Source organism: Schistocerca piceifrons, chromosome 2 (assembly GCF_021461385.2).
Source record: "Schistocerca piceifrons isolate TAMUIC-IGC-003096 chromosome 2, iqSchPice1.1, whole genome shotgun sequence".
NCBI classification, from domain to species: Eukaryota; Metazoa; Arthropoda; class Insecta; order Orthoptera; family Acrididae; genus Schistocerca; species Schistocerca piceifrons.
Genome location: NC_060139.1, coordinates 902,844,883 through 902,869,141, shown reverse-complemented (window position 1 = coordinate 902,869,141; position 24,259 = coordinate 902,844,883). Strand labels below are relative to the sequence as shown.

Below are 24,259 nucleotides of genomic sequence, written 5' to 3'. Positions count from 1 at the left end.
TCTGTAGCAGTTGTTGTAGCGATTACTGCTGCTACAATGGTAGGTTATCAAGATTTAAGTGAGTTTGAACGTGGTGTTATAGTCGGCGCACGAGCGACGGGACATAGCATCTACGAGGTAGAGGTGAAGTGGGGATTATTCCTGTACGACCATTTCACAAGTGTACCGTGAATATCAGGAATCCGGTAAAACATGAAATCTCAGACATCGTTGGGGCCGGAAAAAATTCTGTAAGAATGAAACCAATGACGACTGAAGAGAATCGTTCAACGTGACAGAAGTGCAGCCCTTCAGCTAATTGATGCAGATTTCAGTGCTGAATTATCAACAAGTGTCAGCGTGTGAACCATTCAACGAAACAACATCGATATGGGCTTTCGGAGCCAAAGGACCAGTCATGAGTGCACGACGCAAAGCTTTACGCCTCGCCTGCGCCCGTCAACATCGACATTGGACTGTTGATGACTGGGAATATGTTGCCTGGTCGGACAAGTATCGTTTCAAATTTTATCGAGAGGATGGACGCGTAAGGGTATGGAGACATCCTTATGAACCAATGGACCCTGCATGTCAGCATGGAACTGATGAAGCTGGTTGAAGCTCTGTAATGGTGTGGGACGTGTGCGGTAGGAGTGATATGGGACCCCTGAAACGTCTAGATACGACTCTGACAGGTGACACGTACGTAAGCATCCTGTCTGATCACCTGCATCCATTCATGTACATTCTGCATTCCGACGGACTTTGCAATTCCAGCAGGACAATGCGACACCTCACATGTCCAGAATTGCTAGGAGTGTCTCCAGGAACACTCTTCTAAGTGTAAACTCTTCCGCTGGCCACCAAATTCCCCAGACATGAACATTACTGAGCATATGTGGGATGCCTTGTAACGTGCTGTTCAGAAGAGATCTCCACCCGCTCGTACTCTTATGGATTTATGGACAGCCCTGCAGGATTCATGGTGTCAATTCCCTCTAGCACTACTTCAGACATAGTCGAGCCCATGCCACGTCGTGTTGCGCCACTTCCGCGTGCTCGCGGGTGTCCTACATGATATTAGGATGGTCTACCAATTTCTTTAGCCCTTCGGTATACTTTACCAAACGCCGTGCGCAGCTCGTGTGGAGCCAGCTATCAGCTATGGGTACGGCTGCTGCGTGCAGTCAGGACTGCTGACCACTCTGACGAGCTGCGGCCGTGAGAGATGGTCCGACAAGTCGCGATATCGAAACTGAGTTCTGCTGACCGGCAGTCCAGATCAGCTCTTACAAAACTCTGTCCTGGTTACCAGGACAGTGAATACTCTTAGCTCGACTCATCTTCAGTTTCTACTTCACGTCTTCTCTCTCTCTGGCTGTCTGGAAAATAGTTCCACGAGAAATTCCGTTCTCTACATAAACTGTGAAAAGATTAAGATACGCCGATCCCGCCAAACCGCATGGATGGCAATAGTGACCGGTGGCAGATCTTAGCGCCAATCACAAGTGCACAAATCGCCACACACAACCTCTCCAAAACACCACGAAAATTCTACTCCAATTGAGAGACCTGCCGTCAAAAACTTGCAGCGCCTTATTACATCAGAATCACCAACTATCTGCCAATCAGCTTGCTCTTTAAATGCACACACGAGAAGACTGTGGTGTGGGAAGAATAACCGACATAGCAAAATACTGTGCGTATGTGAGGCGCCAGTTTGGAGAACACAGCAAATGGAATACGACCCATTACCTGATTTAATTCGAGCAAAGAGTAATTATAGCCCTTGATACCTTATCATGTTCCTGTCGTCATCCCCCAATACAGCAAGCCATCAAAATAAATGAGAGAGGTCAAGCCAAAAGGGTTTGATATCTCTCATAACAAATAAAAGTTTACACTTGTCCTGTAAAGGACAACGTGGTATAGGAGTCCACGAAATACGAAAAATTGAACCAAAAGAAAAGTTGTAACAAATCCAGCACACATTTAAACTAGTGGGAATGTGATGGAGCTAATCTCACACCATGTACCATGAACATGGATCACGATCTACTTCTTTGGACAACGGAACGAAAGTTAAAAAAGCAAGTGAAGGTACACTTATAACGCTGCAAACGCTGCAAACTAAGTATTCCGCCAAACTGCAAATGCATGTCGCCATCTGACTGTAATTCTTGTAGCTTGTAACATGAGAATGGCCATCAGAAAGTAAACTCACTTCAAATACCCAGTGTCCATAAGCAAGCAAGTTGCGACGCCAGTCGTCCGCAACCACTGTATACAACACGAGGAAGAAGACCAGACAGGAAAGCGAGAGAAACAAAGAAAGAAACTTCATCCACCACAGAACGGGTATTGTAACCACGTGACGTGGCCCGCGCAGATCTCTCACTGGCTCGTACATACTCTCTCCAACGTTAGCCTTCCAGACATACCTTCACTTCAGCAAAGACTGTAGTATATAAAGCAATCGACGACCAGGTTACAGATGTCGTTACAACAGACATTCCAGTCAGAACTCACATAAGAACTTGGAAGTTCACCTGTAACGAATGGCCGGCCGGGGTGGCTGAGCGGTTCTAGACGCTACAGTCTGGAAGCGCCAGGTCGCTACGGTCGCAGGTTATAATCCTGCCTCGGGCATGGATGTGTGTGATGTCCTTAGGTTAATTAGGTTTAAGTAGTTCTAAGTTCTAGGGGACTGATGACCTCAGAAGTCAAGTCCCATAGTGCTCAGAGCCATTTGAACTTGTAACGAATGACTTGCAATGTGTCGACAGCAGTCGTACACCCAATATTTGTATCATTTCAGTAATCCTGATTTGTAAGGTGCAACAATTCGCCTTCTTTATGATTCAGCAGTCTCTTAGAAAGTAGTTCATAGAATGGAAACATTATTAACACAAACAAGAGGTGACGTTGTCTTATTTGGAATAAAAAGCTGAATGAGTGTCAGCGATGGGCCATATTTTCTCGGTTCACTTAAGGACACTGCCTCGCTTGAAAAGTTTCTTTCGTCTCGCTCTTGGTGCTTCGGGGCGCCGTGTGGAATCCCGCTGCAGGCCAGAAATCACTTTTGCGATGTGCAGCACGCGAGACAAATTAAGCTTTCTGCTTCTCTGCAGATTTACTCCAAAACATTTATTGGACTATCTGGATGAATGCTCTACACTGTTGAAATACTAAACAGTCCAAACAAGGATCGTCAGCCTCGCCTGAATCGGCAAGACAGGGTTGAACTCACCATTACTCAGATACCACTAACAAATTCCCTGCAGCAATCTAAATGCTTTCAAAAAGACCGCCAGATTCGACTTTAGACTGGAAAATAACATTTAGCGTTGGTTTTCATGATAGTTTAGGTCTGGTGAATGTACTCATCACTGTAGCGTTCATTATCGGTGGCATATAGCAAACATAAGTGTCGCATTAAGATGCGTTAGCTGTAGTTTTCTCAACATATACATTTTTCTGCTGAGCGCCAGAAGCAGCGGTATCGGGTCGATGTGACGCTTACCCCAGCGTTGCCAATTACCAGGGTACGAGTACGGATAATAGAACTATTTACGCCTCGACGGCATTTCGTGACATCGTAAGTGTGGGTGCACCCTAGATACGACCTCTTGCGGGAATCTTGCTAAATACGGCGTGCAGTGAGGATGGTGGACAGGGGAGTGATACAGAAGTAATGTGCGACAAGTTGGGAATTTGAGTTGGGCGGGAAGCGTGCTCGCATAGCCGAGGCAGTTACGGCGACCGGTCGCGTAAAGCGGGAAATCCGGGTTCTCACAAATTTTCACTTGTCGTCACTGAGCTATTTCAGCTTTTTCATGTGACTGACTTCGGTATTTCTCTTTGATCATATTCTCTATCTCCACAGAACGCATCATCAACCTGCCATCTTACTCGCAACCACTGAAGTTCAGAATCCATCTTTAAGTAACGGCGCACAATGTCTGTTCAAAAAATTCCGAAACTTTACCAACAAAATTTTTCTACGCTTACCTTTTACTAATTGTGCATGGTCTTCTTCGAAATACTGTCCTCAAGTGACACATCGCTCACAACGCCGTTTCCTCTTCCGGTAAGCCTCTTGCTGGATCGCGCGAAACACCGTCTGCGAATTTTCTTTTGCCAGGTCTATCGTTGTAAATCTTCGTCCTTTCAGGGAGGTTTTCAACTTTGGAAATAAAAAAATTCCGCAGCGGCCAAGTCTGGAAAGTACGGAGGGTGAGTCAGCCTAGTGATTTCGTTTTTTGTGCAATAGTCACGCACCAACAGGCTTGAATGTGCGGGTGCGTTATCGTGATGCAAGAGCCATGAATTGCCTCGCCACATTTAAGGCCGTTTCTTTCTCACATTTTCACGCAGGCGTCACAACAAGTCCCGATAGTACCATCGACTAACAGTTTGTCTCTATAGCACGGGTTCATGATGAACTAATACTTTAAAGTCAAAGAAAACTATCAACATGGCTTTGGCATCTGACCTGAACTGACGCCACAGGTTTCCTGCATCGTTTGGAGTGTCTCTGTAAAGGTTTTCCTGAGTTTCACCCAACATTTAATGCAGACGCGTTGCTCCAGTAACTCTGCCAACCCGAAATTCGCGAACTGTGCGACAAAACGTTCTACTCAATACAGCACTGAACAATAACTAAGACATACAACAATGAAAATTCCGGCGGTTACACATTAAATACAGGCGTGCGCAGGGATGCCAACCGCCTTTCGATCCAACACACCATCGGCGCGAAATTCCGAATGTTCCGATATTTTTTGAACATACCTCGTAAATCTAACAGCCAACTTATAAATTTACGAAATAATTTTTACAGCTTCAATCATTTTTTACTGGCGTTTACTAGTACGACGTGTTTCGGCAGCATGCTGCCATCATGCACTAAAAATTATTTAATATATTTATAATACAGTTGCTGACCTCAACCAATACCGTACAACAGGGATAAATTTATAAATCGTTTCTTCTGTAACAGGAGCAAATATACACTGCTATACTATAAAAGTGGTTAAGGTCATGATGCTTAGTTGTACGTAAACTATACCTTCCCTAAGCTAATAATAAAAAATTCTTCTTTTTTTTCTCCGATTTGAACGTGAAGTAGACTGAGGGCAACGTGGAAGGTATATAAGCTAGTGCCTAATGAATATTAAGAGCACTCGGTAATGGGTATCCGCAAGTGTTTATTTTTTCACTGTGCTATCGACACATACATTCATTTCTCTATGGCGTGATCACAAGGCAATTTCCTGTTTTCATTACACTCGCAGTATACTATGTTTTCGAATAAGAATTTATTTGGAGGAATATGCTGCGAAACCGAGCGAGGTGGCGCAGTGGTTAGCACACTGGACACGCATTCGGGAGGATGACGGTTCAAACTCTCGTCCGGCCATCCCGATTTAGGTTCCAGAATGAGATTTTCACTCTGCATCGGAGTGTGCGCTGATATGAAACTTCCTGGCAGGTTAAAAATGTGTGCCGGACCGAGACTCGAACTCGGGACGTTTGCCTTTCGAGGGCAAGTGCTCTACCAACTGAGCTACCCAAGCACGACTCAAGCCCCGTCCTCACAGCAAAGGTCCCAAGTTCGAGTCTCGGTCCGGCACACAGTTTTAATCTGCCAGGAAGTTTCATATCAGCGCACACTCCGCTGTAGAGTGAAAATTTCATTCTAGAAACATCCCCTAGGCTGTGACTAAGCCATGTCTCCGCAGTATCCTTTCTTTCAGGAGTGCTAGTTCTGCAAGGTTCGCAGGAGAGCTTCTGTAAAGTTTGGAAGGTAGGAGACGAGATACTGGCAGAAGTAAAGCTGTGAGGAGGGGGCGTGAGTCGTGCTTGGGTAGCTCAGTTGGTAGAGCACTTGCCCGCGAAACGCAAAGGTCCCGAGTTCGAGTCTCGGTCCGGCACGCAGTTTTAATCTGCCAGGAAGTTTCTGATTTAGGTTTTTCGTGATTTCCCTAAATCGTTTCAGGCAAAGGCCGGGATGGTTTCATTGAAAGGGCACGGCTGATTTCTTTCCCTAATCCAGTGGGACCGATGACCTCGCTGTTTGACCTGTTCCCCCAAACCAACCAACCGCCCAACCATGCTGCGAAGTTAGCATTAAACATTTACTATTTAAAAAAAAAATTAAATATAAAAGTAAACGAAAATCAAGGAGAAGTCTTCGCTGGTACAAGGCAAGTCATGCGAAAATAAAGGCGTAATGGGGAGCCGGTAGGCAAATATCGCGGCTGCGGAATGCAGAAGACATTAGCCCGCACGTCCGGCATTAAAAGCGCATCTGGCCGCGCGCTGTGACAGATGGCCACTCCACTTGGCAGCGGCTTTCGCGGAACGAGGCTGCACGCCGCGCCGCGGTCCGCGCGCGAGCCACAATTGGCGTGACGTCACCTGACGCGCCGTGGCGTATGCTCCTCTGGACGATGACCACTTGGCCGGGAGCCGCACGCCGGCTGGGGCGCGAGCTGCAGCTGCAGCGAGCGATGAGGTGCCACAGGAACTCGTGCAGGCTTGTATTAATACCGCAGTCTGACAAGTACAATCGCGGAACTCTCCGCTATGAAAGTTTTCACCGTCTGACAGCTGGACGAAGCCGGCCGAAGTGGCCGTGCGGTGAAAGGCGCTGCAGTCTGGAACCGCAAGACCGCTACGGTCGCAGGTTCGAATCCTGCCTCGGGCATGGATGTTTGTGATGTCCTTAGGTTCGTTAGGTTTAACTAGTTCTAAGTTCTAGGGGACTAATGACCTCAGCAGTTGAGTCCCATAGTGCTCAGAGCCATTTTGAACAGCTGGACGCTACAGTCTGGAACCGCGCGACCCCTACGGTCGGAGGCTCGAATCCTGCCTCGGGCGTGGATGTGTGTGATATCCTTAGGTCAGTTAGGTTTAAGTAATTCTAAGTTCTAGGGGACTGATGATCTCAGAAGTTAAGTCCCATAATGCTCAGAGCCATTTGAACCATTTGACAGCTGGAGCGACGGGAGCGCCCCAACACTGAAGAATGACGTTTGTCTTTAATTTTTTCCTAGCTACCGTAACTTAAGAAATATTTATTATATTATTGCGCCCCAAGCGTTAGCGAAATATCGAAACACTTGAACAATCGTAAAGTACATCTTTTTCTTCTTCTTTCGTTGACAGCTTCTGTAGAATCCCGAGTAGCCCGGTCCTGGATTTCATTTTTATTTTCTCCTCCCAGAAACTCTTCAATCTTTCTCTTCTCCCTTCGCATTCTTCTTCTGAAATCTTCAGTATCCCCTTCTCTCGTCTGCTCCGCTAGGGACTCTTTATCCTTTACCCGGACCCTCCTCTCCCGTAATCTCGGGCATATTGGCCGGTGTGTAGCTACTTCTCCAGTTTTCCTTCCCATCCATCTGATCCCCAGTTCAGATCCGTCTTCCTGAGAGTAACAGCTCACTTGGTTCCTATCTTTCCTCTTGCCCTTCCCACTCATTCTCAAACTTTTTCGTCATTTTCCCCACATTCATCCTGATCACATCACCCGATTTAATTCGACTACATTCCATTATCCTCGTTTTGCTCTTGTTGATGTTCATCTTATATCCTCGTTTCAAGACACTGTCCGTTCCGTTCAACTACTCTTCCAGGTCCTTCGCTGTCTCTGACTGAATTACAATGTCATCGGCAAACCTCGAAATTTTTATTTCTTCTCCGTGGATTTTAATTCCTACTCCAAATTTTTGTTTTGTTTCCTTTACTGCTCGTTCAATATACAGATTGAATAACAGCTCCGGCCGGGGTGGCCGAACGGTTCTAGGCGCTACAGTCTGGAACCGCGCGACCGCTACGGTCGCAGGTTCGAATCCTGCCTCGGGCATGGATGTGTGTGATGTCCTTAGGTTAGTTAGGTTTAATTAGTTCTATAGTTCTAAGTTCTAGGGGACTGATGACCTCAGATGTTAAGTCCCATAGCGCTCAGAGCCATTTTGGATAACATCAGGGATAGGCTACAACTGTCTCACTACGTTCTCAACCACTGCTTCCCTCTTATAACTGCCATCTGGTTTCTATACACATTGTAAATAGCCTTTGGCTCCCTGTATTTTACCCCTGCTAACTTCAGAATCTGAAAGAGAGTATTCCAGTCAACAATGTAAAACCTTTCTCTAAGCCTACAATGCTAGAAACGTAGGCTTGCCTTTCCTTAATCTACCTTCTAAGATAAGTCGTAGGGTCACTATTCCCTCGCGTGTACCAACATGTCTATGGAATCCAAACTGATCTTCCCCGAGGTCGGCTTCTACTAGTTTTTCCATTCGTCTGTAAAGAATTCGTGTTAGTATTTAGCGGCTGTGACTTATTAAATTGTTAGTTCGGTAATTTTCACACCTGTCAACACCTACTTTCTTTGGGATTGGAATTATTATATTCTTCATAAAGGCTGAGGGTATTTCAGCTGTCTCATACATCTTGCTCACCAGATGGTAGAGTTTTGTCGTGGGTGGCTCTCACGAGGCTATCAGTAGTTCCAACGGAATGTTGTCTACTCCAGAGGCCTTGTTTCGACTTAGGTCTTCACTGCTCTGTCGAATTCTTCACGCAGTTTCATATCCCCCATTTCACCTTCACCTACGTCCTCTTCAATTTCCATGATATTGCCCTCAAGTACATCGCCATTGTATAGACCCTCTATATACTCTTTCCACCTTTCTGCTTTCCTTCCTGTGCTTAGGACTGGTTTTCTATCTGAGCTCTTGATATTCATACAGTTGGTTCTCTTTTCTCCAAAGGTCTCTTTACCTTTCCTGTAGGAATTATCTATCTTACCCCTAGTGATATATGCCTCTACATCCTTGTATTTATCCACTAGCCATCCCTACTTAGCCATTTTGCACTTCCTGTCCGTCTCATTTCTGTGACGTTTGTATTCCTTTTTGCCTGCTTCATTTACTACATTTTTATATTTTCTCCTTTCATCAATTAAATTCAATATCTCTTCTGTTACCCAAGGATTTCTACTAGCACTCTCCTTTTTACTTACTTGAATCTCTGCTGCCTTAACTATTTCATCTCACAAAGCTACCCATTTTTCTCCAACTTTATGTCTTTCCCCTGTTCTTGTCAATCGTTCCTTAATGTTCTCTCTGAAACTCTCTACAACCTGTGGTTCTTACAGTTTTTCGAGGTGCCACCTACTTAAATTTCCACCTTTTTGCATCTTCTTCAGTTTCAATCTACAATTCATAACCAATAAATTGTGGTCAGTGTCCACAACTGCCCCTGGAAACGTCTTACAATTTAAAACCTGGTTCCTAAATCCCTGCCTTACTATTATACGATCTATCTGAAACCTTGCAGTGTCTCCAGGCCTCTTCCACGTATACAACCTTCTTTCATGAATCTTTAAACAAGTGTTAGCCATGATCAGGTTATGCTCTGTGCAAAATTGTACCAGGCGACTTCCTCTTTAATTCTTTACCCCTCCGGCCGGTGTGGCCGTGCGGTCTAGGCGCTTCAGTCTGGAACCGCGTGACCGCTCCGGTCGCAGGTTCGAATCCTGCCTCGGGCATGGATGTGTGTGATGTCCTTAGGTTAGTTAGGTTTAAGTAGTTCTAAGTTCTAGGGGACTAATGACCACAGATGTTAAGTCCCATAGTGCTCAGAGCCATTTTTTTTCCTTACCCCCAGTCCATATTCACCTACTAGTTTTCCTTCTCCTCCTTTTCCTACTATCGAATTCCAGTCCCCCATGGCTGCTACATTTTCGTCACCCTTGACTATCTGAATAATTTCTTTTGTCGCAGCATACATTTCTTCAATCTGTTCGTCATCTGTGGAGCTAGTTGACATATAAACTTGTTCTGCTGTGGTAAGCATGGGCTTCGTGTCTATCTTGGCTACAGTAATGCGTTCACTACGCTGTTCATAGTAACTTATCCGTGTTCCTATTTTCGTATTCGTTATTAAACCAACTCCTGCATTACCCCTATTTGACTTTGTATTTATTACCACATACACCTGACAAGAAGTCTTGTTCCTCCTGCCACCGTACTTCATTGATTCCCACTATATCTAACTGTAACCTACCCATTCCCCTTTTTAAATTTTCTAACCTACCTAACCGATTAAGGGATCTGACATTCCACACTCCGATCCATAGAACGGTTGTTGTGCAGTTTTCTTTCTCCTTATGACGACGTCCTCATGAGTAGCTCCCGCTCGGAGATTCGAATGGGAGACTATTTTACCTCCGGAATATTTTACCCAAGAGGAGGCCATCAACAGTGAATCATACAGTAAAGCTGCATGCATGCCTTCGAGAAAATTACGTTTGTAGTTTCCCCTTGCTTTCAGCCGTTCGCAGTACCAGCACAGCAAGGTTGTGTTTGGTTGATGTTACAAGGCCAGATCTGTCAATCATCCAGGCTGTTGCCCCTGCAACTACTGAAAAGGCTGCTGCCCCTCTTCAGGAACCACATTTTTGTCTGAAATCTCAACAGATACCCCTCCATTCTGATTGCACCTACGGTACGGCTATCTGTATCGCTGAAGCAAGCAAGCCTTGCCACCAACGGCATGGTACATGGGGGGGGGGGGGGGGGGAAGACATGCGTAAATATGAAAAAAAGATTGAAAAGCCAATCAATGAGTAACTTTTTACGAGTCGGAGTTTGGAATTTCAGAAGTCTGAATGTTGTAGGAGTCAGAGAAGTGAAACAGAAACAAGATAAGGATTTCTGGTCATTTGAATATGGGGTAATATCAAAAGCATTATAAAATGGTATTATGAATAATAAGGTAGGGCAATAATGCGTTTCTTTGAACAGTTCAGATATATAACCTGTGGTATTACTCCTGAGGTTGTCTATATGATAGAACGCTACGTTTGGCTAGAGACTTCTTTGACGCGACTTCGAAAAATGTCACTAGCGGCAGTGTTGACGGTGAAGTCTGTAACTCTCTTCCTCCGGGTCCTCGCGTGATGTGAAGTCGCCAAGATTTTCAGTGTTCATCGGGAATGCTCACGCTCTGGTAAAGGAAGGGCTGCTTTCCGGAAATGGTGGCATGCAGAAACGTACCTGATGAGCAGTTAACGTGAGGTAGCACGGAACTGTTTTATCACGGCGTTTTGCGAGATGTTACGCCTCACCTCTGGCAGAGATGACGTGGGGACAAAGAGCGTTTTTTGTGCAAAGCACAGGGCAGAGTCGTAAGTCAGAGACTCCACCGTCAACACTGCCGCTACTGACTACTTTCTAAGCCAAAGATATCACTAATCAGAGGAAGGTAGCCAGTCATCTCTGTACCACCTGGATGTTGAACTCTGGTCTCTGAGCTTCGAACTTCCGCGTGCCAGCAGATTCCTGTAATACTCATCGTTTGCTATGTCGTAATTCCGCAAAATAAATTAATAAATAAATAAAAATAAAAAATCCATTCAGCGTGCACATTATTATTTCTGATATGTCAACATGCGATGTAATAGGCTGTTGTGAGAGCAGAAAAGTCTTTGTGTGTGTGTTATAGTAACATTTAGTGGAAGCCATGTTGTAGTTGGACAAGAAACTAAATATGAGCATCCTTGGCCGGCTCGTTCAGCGTCTGGAGTACGACATCCAGGGAGTAAAGAGGTGACAGTAGCCAACTATCTTCATATTATGCAAACTGAAGGGGGATGGGACAGAAAGTAAAAGAAATGGAAGGGAAGGAATTAATTATATTAGGTGCATCAGGATTTTGTGCGGAATCAGCGATCAGGAGTAAAAATGTGTACCAGATTGAGACTCGAACCCGTGACCCTCCTGCCTAGTAAGCAGTTGTGTTAACCACTGCGCTACCAGGAAACAGCTTTCACCGCAGATGCACCGACTATCTCGGCAGCTCTCCACCTAGCTTCCCACCTTGAGCCACCTATCCGTAGTCCCTGTCCATGTCATCGATGCTGGCTAATTTTAGATTCCCGCTCGAGGTCGAACGTAAATGTGCATTCGCAATGAAGGTGCATGCATTGCCGATGTTGGCGAATCAGTTATATGAATATCCGCCCCCGGTAGCTAAGTGGTCAGCGCGACCGACTGTCAATCCTAAGGGCCCGGGTTCGACTCCCGGCTGGGTCGGAAATTTTCTCCGCTCAGGGATTGGGTGTTGTGTAGTCCTAATAAACATCATTTCATCCCCATCGACGCGCAAGTCGCCGAAGTGGCGTCAGTTAGGAAGACTTGCACCAGGCGAGCGGTCTACCCGACGTGAGGCTCTCGTCACACGCCATTTAATTTAGCTATATGAATGTCCGAAAGAACGGACACCACGCATTCGTGTAAACTATTTTCAGTTAAAGACATTACCAGAGGCAGTGTCGGAGATAAGGCCAGTGACCAAAGTGAGTGATTGATGATGAGGGCATCGTGTTCTCACGAATAAATCCACGCATGTCCCCGCACCGATCAGACGCACTGTCCCTTCTGTCACGTGGTTCCAACAAGTATTAACTGCGAGCATGACGTCGCGTGAAATACTCACAAAAGACACGTCATTATCGCTCGTGGCGGCCCAAATCGGGCGCAATTACACGGCGGTAGTGGCGGTGGTGTCATCTGGACAAACAGTGCGCGGCTCCGCCGCTATAACGGGGCGAGCGCTGACGCCCGTTTTTGCACGACGCCGGCGCGTCCCGCTAATGATCTGCACAGGTGCTGGAAGTGACATACGGCGTACGGCGCGGGTCCGCGGACGCCCGGCTGACCAGCCACCGTAAAGAGGGCCGCCGCCGACGTCCGAAATAACTGCTGGCTGCGTCTGCCCGTGCTGTGGCGCGCGCCAGGGCTGACGACCGCTGCCTCTGGCGGTGCCATATGACGGGCCGCGAGTGCGCGCGTGGCAATGCCCTCCCACGCCATAGCCAACAGCCCGCAGTGGCTCAGCGTATTCGGCCCAGCGCCCCGTCCCGTCCCGAGTGCCAAGAACACGCAACCGCCGACCAGCACGTTCCCGACATCTTCCGAGGGAAGGCTTGCCTGCTTTGTTACAACAGTTAGCATCCTCAGCCGTTATCCACTAATACGGCGATTCTCCTTCGTCAAAGTACACTACTGGCCATTAAAATTGCTACACCAAGAAGAATGATAAAGGCGTATTCATTGGACAAACATATTATACTAGAACTGACATGTGATTACACATTCACGCAATTTGGGTGCATAGATCCTGAGAAATCAGTACCCAGAACAACCACCTCTGGCCGTAATAACGGCCTTATTACGCCTGGGTATTGAGTCAGACAGAGCTTGGATGGCGTGTACAGGTACAGCTGCCCATGCAGCTTCAACACGTTACCACAGTTCATCAAGAGTAGTGGCTGGCATATTGTGACGAGCCAGTTACTCGGCCACCATTGACCAAACCTTTTCTATTGGTGAGAGATCTGGAGAATGTGCTGGCCAGGGCAGCAGTCGAACATTTTCTGTACCCAGAAAGGCCCGTACAGGACCAGCAACATGTGGTCGTGCTTTATCCTGCTGAAATGTAGAGTTTCGCAGGGATCGAATGGAGCCACGGGTCATAACACATCTGAAATGTAACGTCCACTGTTCAAAGTGCCGTCAATGCGAACAAGAGGTGACCAAGACGTGTAACCAATGGCACCCCATACCATCACGCCGGGTGATACGCCAGTATGGCGACGTCGAATACACGCTTCCAATGTGCGTTCACCGCGATGTCGCCAAACACAGATGCGACCATCATGATGCTCTAAACAGAACCTGGATTCATCCGAAAAAACTACGTTTTGCCATTCGTGCACCCAGGTTCGTCGTTGAGTACACCACCGCAGGAGCTCCTGTCTGTGATGCAGCGTCAAGGGTAGCCGTAGCCATGGTCTCCGAGCTGATAGTCCATGCTGCTGTAAACGTCATCGAACTGTTCGTGCAGATGGTTGTTGTCTTGCAAACGTCCCCATCTGCTGACTCAGGGATCGAGACGTGGCTGCACGATCCGTTACAGCCATGCGGATAAGATGCCTGTCATCTCGATTGCTAGTGATACGAGGCCGTTGGGATCCAGCAAGGCACTCCGCATTACCCTCCTGAACCCACCGATTCCATATTCTGCAAACAGTCATTGGACCTCGACCAACGTGAGCAGCAATGTCGCGATACGATAAACCGCAATCGCGATAGGCTACAATCTGACCTTTATCAAAGTCGGAAACGTAATGGTAGGCATTTCACCTCCTTACACGAGGCACTACAACAGCGTTTCACCAGGCAACGCCGGTCAGCTGCTGTTTGTGTATGAGAAATCGGTTGGAAACTTTCCTCATGTCAGCACGTTGTTGCTGTCGCCACCGGCGCCAACCTTGTGTGGATGCTCCGAAAAGCTAATCATTTGCATACACAGCATCTTCTTCCTGTCGGTTAAATTTCGCGTGTGTAGCACGTCATCTTCGTGGTGTAGCAATTTTAGTGGCCAGTAGTGTAACATGCACTGATGAAAAAAATTGCAGCTCCAATAAGTATCTGAGCGTCATAAATGAAAAATGGTAGGCACCTTTCTACATCTGAGAGATGATGTCTGCCCTAATTTCGCGCCTGTCGCATAGGAGTCGCCCTCGTAGCGGGTATGAAGATGCAAATCAGATTTGCTTTAAATATACGCTGTAACGGTCGTGCACGTTAGTTACCTTTGAAACTGGACGTGGTGAGTTGATGTTACTCAGAATCCCCTTAAGGCGATAAAGACGTCATTAGCGATACCTCACTGAGTTTGAACCGAGCTACGAGGACATGACAGGTTCTTCTGCGATACTGCATGAAGACTTGGCAGGAATGTAGCCACCGTACATTGTGGCTGGCTGCGGTGGTCACGAGACTGTATGGTCGCAAGAAGAACGGGCTTCCGACGGCCATGTAACACTTCCGTTTTCGGCGTATGGCTCTGGCGCATCGCACTCCATCTGCAGCAGCCATTTGAGCAGCAGTTGGTACCACAGTGACACTACGAACTGTTACAAATCTATTACTTCAATGACAGCTCCGTGACATACGTTCTGTAGCGTGGATTCCACCGACCCCAAACTACAAAAAATGGTTCAAATAGCTCTGAGCACTATAGGACTTAACAGCTGTGGTCATCAGTCCCATAGAACTTAGAACTACTTAAACCTAACTAACCGAAGGACATCACACACATCCGTGCCCGAGGCAGGATTCGAACCTGCGACCGTAGCAGTCGCGCGGTTCCGGACTGCGCGCCTAGAACCGCGAGACCACCGCGGCCGGCCCCAAACTACCCCTATTTGCGACTCCACTGGTTTCAAGCGACAGCTCACTGGAGGTCAGGGTCGAAGTGATGGTTCTGCCTCGGTGCCAGTGATTGGCTGCGTGTCGTTTAGAAGGAGGGCAATTGAGGGCCTCGAACCAACATGTCTGCGTGCTAGATTCACTGGACTTATACCTGGAGTTACGGCATAGTTGTGCGATTTCGTATGACAGCGGGAGCGCTCTAGTGGTTATCCCACACATCCTGACTGCAAGTTTGTACGGCAGTATGGTGATTCGACCTGTTATGCTGGTATTCATGAACAGCATTCCAGGAGACGTTTTCCGACAGGCTAACTCTCACCCACAGAACGCTATTGTAACCCAACAGGTATTACAGAGTACTGACATGTTCCCTTGGCCTACTTGATAACCAGATCGAGCACAAGTGGGACGTCATCTGGCGACATCTCCACCGAACCGTCCCTGTATTGGCCGACCAAGTGCAACAGGAATGGAAGTCCATCCCACAAACTGACATCCAGCACCTGTATAATACATTGTATACACTTTTGCGTGCCTAAGTTCAACATTTTAGCGGTTACACAGGGGTACACCGGCTGTTAATGTATCACCATTTCACATTTGCAATGGCTTGCCTAGCGTTTACATTAACCTGTGATCTTGTAGTGTTAATCACTTAAATATGTTACCTAGACAAATGTGTTCCCGACATTTCATTACTCTACATGTTTTTTTGTATTGCAATTTTCTTCTTCAGTGTTTTAATTATAAAAATAATTAAATATCTTTGAGTAAGTATAATCTTATCCTGTAAAGTCTTAGATAATTCCTGAAACATCGGTAGATGATTGAATGGACTGCAAGTAAAAAACCAAATCATCATAATCATTTTTTCTACAGTTCCCAGCCCCTTACTGAGTCTGCTTCGAACATAAGCCTCTACATCTTTTCTCGTCCACCCACCATTTTTCATTTCCATTCTAAACCAGTCTTCTTCTCTCGAACGATCTGTCTCTCGTTCTCCCTCTAGCTCTTTTGCTTCCTATTGTCATTTCCTGAGCCTGTCTAGGCATCCTTTTGAACTTCCATTCTGTTTCATGTCCACCATATTTAAATTCCTCTTTCACTGTTTCTGAACTGTTGCATTATATACCGCTTCTCTGAAATTTCATATCACAAGCCCGTATTCCACTCTCCTGTCTTTTCTTCATTAACAGTTACCAGTTTCTTGGCTGGTATGAAGCTAGAAATGCTTATGAACGTTAAATATTAGACACCAATACTAGCCTTCAAAAAGTCAATTTGTTTTCTATTTTAGCGTCTACAAGAGGAAAACAGTACGGCAGCCGTGCACTCCATAAATGCTGGAATCTACCATAAATGGCTTGAAAAATGAGAAGTCTAAACGAAAAGTAGCGAGGGAGCTTGGAAAATGTGAAGCTGCCCTCAGAAATTGACTTAAAGAAGTCCGAGGCCCTTTCAAGCGCACTTTTATCCCTTTTTATTTTGAGAACTGTTGTTTACATAATTGTAAACTTAAAATTAATACTCCTCCCCCTACCTTTTTCGGAGTTTTGCGGTAAAGAAACTGGGAAGATTCGGAAGAACATTTAATGATGAGCAGGAACTGGAACTCGCCGAACACTGAAGATCTTTGAAGAGGTGCTATTATGGTATGACACTGAAAGATTTCAGAAGATTGATTCATGACTACTCTGATAGGACTATTATAAAAACAAAATTTCACAATAATACTAAGATGGCCGGAAAGGACTGGGCTTATGATTTCATGCAGAGACGAAATCGTAGCCTTCGGATCCCACGGAAAACTAGTCTCGGACTGTTGATGGGGTTCAACAAACAGCAAAGGAACATCATCTTTGATAAGCTTTCGATGCAAATGGAGAGATATAAATTTCAACCTCATCGAATATTTAACATGGATGAGTCGGGGATTACAACTGCTACTAATGAAGTTCCGAAGGTGATTTCAACATGCGGCATGAAGAACATAGGCAAAATGCATCCGCAGAAAGAGGTCAGTTGATAACGGTTGAATATTGTATGGAAGCTGGGGGAAGTTACATACCTTCAGCAATAACATTTCATCGAAAAGGAATGAAGGAGAGTTTGAAGAATGATGCTCCTCCTGGATCATAAATGCTAATGATGTGTACGGACACTAAGTACTATGATGTATCATGCAATACGAGAGAAAGCAGTGTGACTTGGCGAGACGGTGCTAGAGAGAGAGAGACAAAGATATTCTTTATTACTCTGTGGCGGTTAGCGCTCAGATAATTATTCTTAGTCTAGGAAGTCTTTGTTCTTGTTAAGAAGAAATTCATTAGTAGTTTTCATTCTTGTGAAGTAGAAATCGACGAGTTTTTTAAGGAAATTGTATTATATATCTGTATATAAGCCAGTGAACAGATAATTCATTTTGCGAGAAGGATTTGATTGGCACAAAAGTCAATAAAAGATTGTTCATTTCAAGAAGGAACGTGTTTATTCCACAATTGACGTATACTTCAATTATGATCTATTAATGAATACCAGCTCGAGAACGTTTTCGACGGGAGCGTTCAGTTCTAATTAAATAGTTTGACGCTAAGCAAATCTGATTGCTATGCAACAGGGCCCAGACGAATATTTCTCCGCAACTTTTTTAACACTTTTAGCTTGAATACAGCATCTGCAACAGCTGGAGCAGATCGCTACAACAACGGAAGCGTGTAGTGTGAAAGCAGTTTCACACATCGCCCTGTATCAAACCAACGGTGTAGGTATTCAACACAACAGAGCACACACAGTCACTCATACATATAAAGACAAACACAAGGTGGTGTGGGAAACATATATAGAGAGAGAGACAGTCACTCAATATAAGTGCTCATCAGAGAGACTTAATAGTACATCGACTCAGATCTGTACTCATAAGGCTACAACATTTTGAGAAACATACACAGCCAACAGGAAAAAATCCAGTCTTGTTGATTTTGGACAAACACTCGTCACATTTGAGCCATAATGCCGTCCTTTATTGCAGGGATCATAACATTCATTCGCTTAACATTCCTCCACACTTCAGCCACTGCTTTTTCAAGCCGCTGAACGACTTTTGTTCAGAAGAATGCAACCACTGTCTCATCAACCAACCTGGATATGTAACTACGCAAGAATGTATTGCTGAATCTTTTGGAACCGCTTATCAGAGGCCGGCCACAATGACGAAGGCAACAAAAGGTTTAAGATACGCGGCACTTATCCAATCAATCGTGTCACATATTCACCAGGAAGATTTCCTGTCTTCGACCGTTACAGACCAAACTGATAAATTTAATGATACATCCACAGCTGAAGTTGGATCTCTCCACAGCCAAAGTTCACAGATGTCCACAAATGAACCACAACCAGGAACAAGTACTTACGTTTCCTCCCCCCCCCCCCCAAAAAAAAAAAATCCTTTGCCGAGAAGATAAGATGGCCAAAAAGGACAGAAAAAAGGGAAGAAGTCAGAAATAGTATCTGGGACACTAGTCGAGAAGCGACTGGAATTCCAGTCAACAGAACAAGAAATAGTGACACCAAAGAGGAAACTGGTTGATTCAGATAAAGCAAAGAAAAACGTAAATACGTCAACTGAAAATCCACAATTTTTTCACTCTAGGCAGTGCTGAATAGTACATAATACACTAACAGAAGACTGGATTCAATGTCTCATGAAGGTTCCGGACACTTCATTTGTGATGTCTGTTAAATACCTTTTCCTCAGACTGGAATATTCTTGCAGTTTGGTTTTTTTTTTTTTTTACGGGCCACAAATCTTGTATCAACAGTAACTATTATATGTTGAGAAATAAGGTATCCTATGTTTACGTACGCTTTAAATTAAAAAGAAAGGAACGAACTGAATGGCACATGTGTTTCATTTAATAATAATACGCAAATATATTGCACTAGAAACACACTCTTACCCCACGGTAGTATAATAATGCGCATTTAGATTACTTTTTTTTTACTTCCCCCGTACCTGTAACAATCGCGAATAATGCGTGGGAACAAATAAAGTCTGTAAGTTTCTGCATAAGCTGTAATTTCCCCGATTTTCTCGCCATGGTCATTTCGTGATACATGTGTAGGAGGAAGTAAGATGTTGCCAGACTCTCTATGGAACGTAAGCTCTCAAAATTTCAACAGTAGACCTCTCCATGATGCGCGACGCCTCTCTTGAGCTCCTTCATAACGCTACCGCGGTTACGAAACGACTCCATGTCGAGATGTACCACTTTTCTTTGCGTGTTCTCCATCCCACCTGTTAATCCTGTTTTGTAAGGGTCCCAGGCTGAGGAGAAATAGCCAAGAACATGTACTACAATTGTTTTGTAAGCCAATTCTTACGATTTTTTAAGATCCTTCCTATGAATGACAGTTGTGACCTGCTTCTCCTACATTTAGTTTTATCCGGTCATTCCACTTCAGGTCACCATGGATGGTTACTGCTAGGTATCTTACGATTATATGTCGCTGTTAGCGTAGTCGAAAAATAGTGCGTCTCTTCGTCTTTATATGCACATTACGTTACATTTCTTTTCGTTCATGGTCAACTGCCAGTCTCTGCATTTCGCTTGAATCTTCTGGCGTTGAAAGCTTCCTCACGGAGATTCCGACGTTATCCACTCCCACATTCACACAGGGTTATACAGCTGCACCTACCTACGGGATTTACGCAACCCACAACGCCTTCAAATGCCATGTACAAAATTTTATTTTTTTCTCGTTAGTTACACGCTACATCAAAAATGAACAGGATATTTTTTTAGAAAACTTAATGCAGTTAGACTTTGTACTAGGTTACGTTATCGACAGAGGCTACAGTTTTCGAATTATCCAAGGAAAGCGCACAAAAGTACCGATCAAACGCGTTTTTCTTCAATAACCCTAAAACTATGGCTTTCAGCCTGATCAGTAAAAACTACGGCTGATAAATATATTTACAAAAGCAATAGCTACCTGCTCGAAGAAAGTTCTATCAAGATACTATCCAAAGCTATGCAGGAAAACTACGAGAGAATAAAAAAGACTCAAGTTCTGCAAAAACACTATATAAAAAAAAAGGCCGCTTTAGAAACTGGAAATTTTCGAAGAATATGATGAAATATTGAATAAAGATACTAAGCTCACATAAACATCAAAGTTACGTGTAAGACATACTAACTAGATTCCTGCAAGTAGTTCTCTTCGAAAGAAAATTAAGCAAAAAAAATGGTTCAAATGGCTCTGAGCACTATGGGACTCAACTGCTGAGGTCATTAGTCCCCTAGAACTTAGAACTAGTTAAACCTAACTATCCTAAGGACATCACAAACATCCATGCCCGAGGCAGGATTCTAACCTGCGACCGTAGCGGTCTTGTGGTTCCAGACTGCAGCGCCTTTAACCGCACGGCCACTTCGGCCGGCCAAAATTAAGCAAACTAGACCTGAGAGGAACAGGATCTAATATCTGCATAGCAGTAAGAAAAACGCATTAAAAGAACGGAAATGACAGAATTAGAGAAGGGGCATCCAAATGAAACAGTGGAAGACATCAGAAAGCTCAACTGTGCTCAGAGATACATTTTCTTTTACGAATTCTTAGTTTCCTCTTTTCATCGACAAATGCTGAACATGGAAAGGATTTCAAAACGAATGGAAATTATCCATAATAGCACGTACATATTTAAGAAAGAGGAGGAGAAGCAATGTGAGAATTGTAGATTTCTCTGCTTGATGCTGACTTGGTAAGATTCACATCAGTTTTACAAAACGTCTTGCTGGGGTTGTAAGTCCGATTCAAACAAAACATTTATGTCTTTAGAATAATTTCCACAGACAAACAAGTTTTACGTTTCTTGACCACCTGCAACCTCTAAACACACAACTATCGTCTTTGGAACCACCCGGCTACGCATCGAGTCGAACTGAGCCAGGGCGACACAGGCAAGTCATTCCAATCTGAATTAACTCTATATCAGAGTTCAAACATCCGTTGTTGCTGGTGAGCAGCGACGTGCCACCTTCTTCGCTATTCATTAACAGATGTTTACAATGGGTGAGAGATCTAAGGAACGTGCTGTCTGTGGCAACATCGAGGTAGGTTATGACAGCACCAACAACGTGTAGCTTTGCATTACCTTGTTGAAAGACTACATCACGGAAGCTTTGAAGATAGCACACAGCCAGTAGCCTCACACGTCAGAATTGTAAGAGCTGCTATCCAAACTAATGTCTATAAGAATCACAGGCGATGACGTTGTTTACCCAATGACAGCCATATCAACGCTTCAAGGTCTAAAGCCGCATGAAGACGATAAGTGCAATACGGCAACGTTTGTTCTTCCAGGGGCCCCGACACATGGGTATGTCCATCGTGATGCCGTGTGCAGAAATGAAACTCCTCTGAAAATTCGACGTGGTGGCACGCTTGAGTCCAGCAGTGCCGTGTACACCAATGTCGGTGCGCCTCTCCACTATGCAGTATCGAGAGAAGGTTCAGCAACGTTCGTTAAGCTGACAGTCTGTGGGGCACCAGATGTCATCGCACTGTCCGTGTGGATGTTTGCCTGTTCCAAACAAGCCCATTTCCCAGTGCAAGATAGATGACATGGCTGGGCCATCATGCACGGACAAACGAACAATATTTATGTCCTGTCGGGCTCTAGACGCGTGTGATCATTGTGATCCTGCACGTGGCACTCTTGAGTCCACTGACTCCATATTCGCATGGCAGTCCAAGGATCCCCCCCACGAACCATGGACCTTGCCGTTGGCGGGGAGGCTTGCGTGCCTCAGCGATACAGATAGCCGTACCGTAGGTGCAACCACAACGGAGGGATATCTGTTGAGAGGCCAGACAAACGTGTGGTTCCTGAAGAGGGGCAGCAGCCTTTTCAGTAGTTGCAAGGGCAACAGTCTGGATGATTGACTGATCTGGCCTTGTAACACGAACCAAAATGGCCTTGCTGTTCTGGTACTGCGAACGGCTGAAAGCAAGGGGAAACTACAGCCGTAATTTTTCCCGAGGGTATGCAGCTTTACTGTATGATTAAATGATGATGGCGTCCTCTTGGGTAAAATATTCCGGAGGTAAAATAGTCCCCCATGCGGATCTCCGGGCGTGGACTGCTCAGGAGGACGTTGTTACCAGGAGAAAGAAAGCTGGCGTTCTACGGATCGGAGCGTGGAATGTCAGAACCCTTAATCGGGCAGGTAGGTTAGAAAATTTAAAAAGGGAAATGGATAGGTTAAAGTTGGATATAGTGGGAATTAGTGAAGTTCAGTGGCAGGAGGAACAAGACTTCCGGTCAGGTGAATACAGGGTTATAAATACAAAATCAAATTGGGGTAATGCAGGAGTAGGTTTAATAATGAATAAAAAAATAGGTGTACGGGTAAGCTACTACAAACAGCATAGTGAACGCATTATTGCGGCCAAGATAGACACGAAGCCCACGCCTACTACAGTAGTACAAGTTTATATGCCAACTAGTTCTGCAGATGATGAAGAAATTGAAGAAATGTATGATGAAATAAACGAAATTATTCAGACAGAGAAGGGAGACGAAAATTTAATAGTCATGGGTGACTGGAATTCGGTAGTAGGAAAAGGCAGAGAAGGAAACGTAGTAGGTGAATATGGATTGGGGTTAGAAATGAAAGAGGAAGCCGCCTGGTAGAATTTTGCGCAGAGCATAACTTAATCATAGCTAATACTTGGTTTAAGAATCATGAAAGAAGGTTGTATACATGGAAGAACCCTGGAGATACTAAAAGATATCAGATAGATTATATAATGGTAAGACAGAGATTTAGGAACCAGGTTTTAAATTGTAAGACATTTCCAGGGGCAGATGTGGACTCTGACCACAATCTGTTGGTTATCAACTGTAGATTAAAACTGACGAAACTGCAAAAAGTTGGGAATTTAAGGAGATGGGACCTGGATAAACTGAAAGAATCAGAGATTGTACGGAGTTTCAGGGAGAGCATAAAGAAACAATTGACAGGAATGGGGGAAAGAAATACAGTAGAAGAAGAATGGGTAACTTTGAGGGATGAAATAGTGAAGGCAGCAGTGGATCAAATAGGTAAAAAGACGAGGGCTAGTAGGAACCCTTAGGTAAAAGAAGAAATATTGAATTTAATTGATGAAAGGAGAAAATATAAAAATGCAGTAAATGAAGCGGGCAAAAAGGAATACAAACGTCTCAAAAATGAGATCGACAGGAAGTGCAAAATGGCTAAGCAGGGATGGCTAGAGGACAAATGTAAGGATGTAGACGCTTATCTCACTAGGGGTAAGATAGATACTGCCTACAGGAAAATTGAAAAGAGACCTTTGGAGAAAGGAGAACAACTTGCATGAATATCAAGAGCTTTGATGAAAACCCAGTTCTGAGCAAAGAAGGGAAAGCGGAAAGGTGGAAGGAGTATATAGAGGGCCTATACAAGGGCGATGTACTTGAGGACAATATTATGGAAATGGAAGAGGATGTAGATGAAGTTGAAATGGGAGATATTACATTGCGTGAAGAGTTTGACAGAGCACTGAAAGATCTGAGTCGAAACAAGGCCCCCCGAGTAGACAACATTCCAATAGAACTACTGACAACCTTGAGAAAGTCAGTCCTGACAAAACTCTACCATCTGGTGAGTAAGATGTATGAGACAGGCGAAATACCCTCAGACTTCAAGAAGAATATAATAATTCCAATCCCAAAGAAAGCAGGTGTTGACAGATATGAAAATTACCGAACTATCAGTTTAATAAGTCACAGCTGCAAAATACTAACGCGAATTCTTTACAGACGAATGGAAAAACTGATAGAAGCCGACCTCGGGGCAGATCAGTTTGGATTCCGTAGAAATGTTGGAACACGTGAGGCAATACTGACCCTACGACTTATCTTAGAAGAAAGATTAAGGAAAGGCAAACCCATGTTTCTAGCATTTTTAGACTTAGAG

The 24,259-nt window shown here is 44.8% G+C and overlaps 1 non-coding gene across 1 annotated transcript; it reads right to left on the bottom strand.

The window, feature by feature from the left end:
• Nucleotides 1–5,484: 5,484 nt before the first annotated feature.
• On the bottom strand, nt 5,485–5,559 carry Trnas-cga. The gene has a single exon. It is a non-coding gene; the product is annotated as a tRNA-Ser (tRNA).
• Between the last annotated feature and the right edge of the window lie 18,700 nt (nt 5,560–24,259).